Below are 5,472 nucleotides of genomic sequence, written 5' to 3'. Positions count from 1 at the left end.
GACAAAAACATTCAGCGTCTCTCTGCAGACTTGACTCCTTTGAGCCTTGACTCCTCTTGACAGATCAGGGGAATACCTTGGGGGTAGTGAAGTGACTTTTGTTGTTGTCTGTCTTTGAGTGTCCATGTGGCAGAGAGGTTTGGACCGTTAACGCCTTTGTGGTTGCATGGCAGCCCACAGAGCAAAGTGACGCCTTCCTGACAGGGTTGCCTCAGCCCTCAGAGACACAGCCTCTTAACTGGCCCTAACAAGATAATAACACCACACGGATCCCCCTGATCAGCAGCAAATTGTTTCTTTAAATGCTTTGGGTTAGGGGAGAACAGGAGTGGCCTTGACTGACGTGACCTTGAATGGATCTCATCAACAATCTCTGTAAAGTCCAGGGTGTGTTATCTGATAATCTGTGCCATGCACGCAGCTGATAAACATGTCGTTTTGGGAGACACCCATATGATCTGCTCACTCACTTCCTGGCTCTGAGCAGCTGTACATGTACATGTGTATGCAGCGTGGTAAAAATAAGTCTATCATAGAAAACCTCAAGGACAACTGTACGCTTTAGATTTTTTCAAGCTTGTTTATGTCCCATGTTGTTAAAAATACACCATGTAGAAAGGCATGAGGAAGTTTTAATGTTACAAGCATCCAAACAATAGAAAGCATTCCTTTAAATAGTCATTGCTCAATAAAAAGTTTTAACATGACAGCACAACACAATGGCTTCTCACAACTTTACTGTGACACATAAATTCCCACAGGGGTGCTTGTTTACCACCTCATATACGACGGTAAAGATTTCCCCATACCTCTACATGAACACCTTCATGCTTGTGTAACCTCGATTAAGAGAGTCAGGGAGACGGGTGCCAACATGTCTCCGTGCAATAAGAAGGGAAGTGTCCTCTTGGCCTCAAAAGAGGACACTTGAGGAAGGGCTTAAGGAAGCTAACAGTTTATATCCTGAGTCAATCCGTCATCAATGTGTAACGTTCTAATGATGGGAAAGTTATGACCCTGATTATATTAACCCATGGACCGGTGCACTCACTTTGTTCCTGGCCTGTGAGCTACAGCTAATATGGCTAAGCTGCACACTGTATATAATAATCCTGAAGGAAGTCTTGGCTCATTAACAAGGGGCTGAAGTTCAGAGAAATTCACCACTGTCATGTTTTCTTATTGATGTTTTAAAAGAAGCACAGGAGGTTAAAACTTACAGTAAATCCCAAACACATGTACAGCAGAGGGGAAACTCTTGGCATCACATGCAGCCACTCGTTCCTTCTTCTACATGTCACCCCCACCCCAGCTTTGCATTTTTCTACCAGCTGCCCCCCCGCGTCCTGTGTTTGTGCTTGCTTTGTTTTTATGACCACTCCAGTGATCCGTCGCCACTGCAGAGCTGCTGGTGTTAACACAGCTGAGGTGCATTACACAGACTGTTGTTCCTGCCTCTTACCTGGCTCCAGGCTCTGTGTGCAGGCAGCAGTTGTTTAGTGTACACTTCAGAAGCAGATGCAGGAATACCCTCACACACACACTCGGCTGTGGCTCAGTTGGTAGAGTTGGTTGGCCCCTAACCGAAGGGTTGGTGGTTCGATCCCTGACCGTCGCAGCCTACATCCTTGAGCAAGATACTGAACCCCAAATGGCTCCCGATGCTGCGTTCATCGGTGTGTGAATGAATTCCCAATGGTGGCAGGTGGCACCGTTTAGGGTAGCCTCTGCCACCAGTATGAATGTGTGTGTGAAAGGGTGAATGAGCGCAGTCTGTAGTGTAAAGCGCTTTGAGTGGTCGCAAAGCGCTATATAAGTGTAGGTCCATTTACCATTTACTCACACAGAACAGATCAGGACCTGGAAGGACACTTTGTTAGCAGCTAATGCTAGTAATAGCTAGTTTGGTTGCATTTATATACTGCATTGCATTTATAACTCAAAATGAACAGTCCACTCTTTAAAGTGTCTTTTAGTTCAACCGAAAGCTCAATAAGAATGCTGAAAACCTTTTTTTAAAGCAAAAATGTTTCATGAAGTGAAAAAATGCTGTGAAAGAGTCAAACTTATAAAAACTATTTCACTTTTGAATGAAATAATTGGGAAAACGAAAAAGTGGGCTGGTGAACAAAACCATCCCTAGTTGGTGTCCTGTTGGGGACCTTTGTTGCTTGTAATTTGCCCTTTCTTACTCTCTCCCCTTATTTCCTGTCATGTCTCTACTGCTGCCTGTTTAATAAAAGCAGAAAATATTCGCAATATAATTGGTCTGGTTTTCGTCAAAATGACAATTTTGGCCCAAACAATGCAAACACACCCTTTTTATCAGTCATCTGCTTGTTGCTACATAACTAAAGAATAACATTGATAATAATAACAATAATTTAATCAAAACTTTGGCAACACCTGCTCGTTACACGTGCACTTCATTTGCAGTCTGTATAATGTGAGTCTGTGGTGTCCAGCTGGTTGAGCGACAGCAGTGAGCTGGGTAATATCCATCGCTGGGAGTTTGTCAGCGGTTCTGTGGGCTTTGTTGGTGGTATTGTGGGACAGCCAACTGCAGTAAAGGTTTTTTACGATGTGGCAGAAGTTGATTCTGGGACTCTGTGCCAAGAGTAATCCAGATGTTATTCCTACGGTCTGTTTCTGTAGTGTATATACATATATATAGATTAAAGTACTGAAGGCGAAGAGCACCATGTACTTCAGATTCACTGGGATGTTGTCAATAATTTAAAGGATCTCAAGAGAGTTTGTGTCTGACACTCATTATCCTCAGTACCTCACTCATCATACTGAATTTTTCTTTTTTATCACTACAAACCCAGTTTACTGGTGGCTGGTAGGCAGTGACAGTGTACAGGACTAGAGCCACTCTCGCAGATGGACCTTGAACTCTTTAAAGGGGACGTCTGGCCTCGCAGTAATGCCCCACTGGCGGCCCTTCGCTGCCTGGCCACAAACTGTAACTCTATAGCCTCATTGTCACGCTCCATATCCTCCCGGTGACCCCGAGCCCAATTATACAGCTGACCCAGGCTTGATGATATAACCTTGGGCGTCTTTGGGGGGCTGCTGGGGCTCAGGGGTGCACCTCTTGTCTATCATGGCATGTCAGCTCTGTGTGTTAACCAGACACTTCCCTGAGTGGTCCCTGTGGGGCTTTGGGAGGAAGAGTGGCTCCAATGGAAGAACCAGTACATTTCAACACATTGCCTCACTGAGGCTCTCTTTAGATAAACAATATAATGAAAAAAATGTAATCTTGTCAAAACTTCTGTAAATATGAAGCATGCACCTCATATGTACAAAAAATGAATGGATGAGCTTCTTGGACAGGTTTATTTCAAAAGTAAGTGTCCTAAAATATAGAAAATATAAAGTGTGCTTACATCTGCTGAATTATTTTCTGATTATCCAGCAGTAAAAACGTGAGGAGCCTCCATTGTGTGTAGATATGACATGTGTGCATGCAGAATCTCCCTGCATCCAGACATATCCATAGTCTCCATGCATGCTCAGCAGCTGTGATGCATTAATGTGCAGCATGCTTAGTATGCACTATAAGCTCTGGAAAGGCTACCTGTCACTGGTGAAGTGTTCCTTAATGGATGAGGAGTTGATTTACATTTCCAAAGGCATGTGCATACTGCAGCGAATGAATTTCTACACAAGATTCGACTGAAGGGAAAGGTTAATGGCCATGGCAGTCAGGTAAACATGCCTTTTGTTAAGTTTCAGGCTGTTTCAGCTACACAAAGGTAAAATAAACAACTGAATTGACTTGAAGTAAAATATTTCAAAAATGTGAGTAGACCTGGAGCTGAGCATGTCTATCAACGATATGAGAAGGCTGATTTTTGCTGATCAGAGCATCCCATTTGAATTGAACAATTTTGACTTGGCATACTGATGTTACTCAGCTGTGTCACGATCTGCCAAGTACATGTTCACAAGTAAACTTGTCCATTTCACTCCATTATAACACAAATTTAAGGCTCCAGGAATGTTGATTTCAGTTTAACAGTTGGTCTGTCTGGCCACCACTTCAACTATTGATGGGAAATGTTGTCATTGTTTATTATCGTGGTTTTTCCCTTTCCCCAGAAGAAGCCATTTGATTTTAATCATCCCCAGACTTTTCTTCCAGCACCAACATGAGGTTAACATTTGTAGTTTTGAGTAAAATGCCCCTGCAAGTATTGGATGGACTTGTATTAAATTTGGTGTAGACATTGTTGTCCCCCCTCAGGTTGAACTGTTATATCTTTGGTTATGTCTTACACTAACTTTCTCTCCCGCACCATCATCAGGTCAATGCACTTTGTGTTTAGTGCTAATTAGCATATATTAACATGCTGACATTCTAAACTGAGACAGTAATCATGATAAACATTAACTGCTGAACATCTGCATGTAAGCATTATCAGTGACATTGGCATTCAGCTCAAAGCTAGCATGGCTGGAGACTTGTACAGGCAGAAATCACAGGGGATTGTGCAGCTTTTGTAGCTGATAGACCTGCAAAAATAAGACAAAGAAAACAAACAAACAAACAACTGTGTAATTGTCAAAGCACCCACAAAGGGTAAAATACACCCCTTACTGAACTGCCATGCAAATAGAGTCCTATGCTGTTTGCACATATTTAAATTGGGTATTATGCACACATTTGGTGCAAAATTGGCCTCTTTCTATGCAAATGAGTCTCATTGCAAAAACAGTCCAAAAATGCAGATAACCACATTCAGTCACATTGAAATTATACGTGTCTTTATAGAGTTAGAGGTAACTTACTAGGTGAAGTGCCCCAACAGCACTGATGGACTGGGTGTGAAAACCAAAATATGGTTTCTCTATGTCATGTTTAAATTGTCTTTGCACTTTGTGGTTTCGGACCTGTAGCTTGCAGACTGAAATTATATGTTTTATTTTTCTCTCTGCCATTGTTCTGCCTACTGTGTCCTTTGTGCCAAGGCAACACTTATAATTTGCCACTAGAATAACTTCAATCAGACACAAAAAAGGCATATATTGCACCAGCTGCAAAACTTTATGGCTGTGTTTAAGTTGTACTGTCATTAGTGCAATATCTTTTGTGAACAGGACCTTAAGACAGGGCAGCAGAAAACCATCCTATGTAAATTTGCCCATTAGTCTTTTAAATTCCTTTTTTATTCATGTAAACTTCATTTGCCCCCCCAAAAAAAACATGACACAATGTTTTCTTAAAATAAGATTTTTAATATTACTTATTATCATAAAGATATATTTACACACTTTACAGAAATAGAAAATAAAAACACAAAGCTACGCATGAAAGGAAAAAATAAAATAAGTACTCCAAGAGCTAAAGCTTATCTTTTATAAATTAGAAACCAAAAGTTCAAATATGTACACAGTATTTCAACCATTTCTGATACACTTGTTTTATTTATTTATTTATTTATGTCATTTATTTTTGCCCAG

The sequence above is a fragment of the Centropristis striata genome, chromosome 12 (assembly GCF_030273125.1).
Source record: "Centropristis striata isolate RG_2023a ecotype Rhode Island chromosome 12, C.striata_1.0, whole genome shotgun sequence".
Lineage (NCBI taxonomy): Eukaryota > Metazoa > Chordata > Actinopteri > Perciformes > Serranidae > Centropristis > Centropristis striata.
This window is presented reverse-complemented; position numbering follows the sequence as displayed.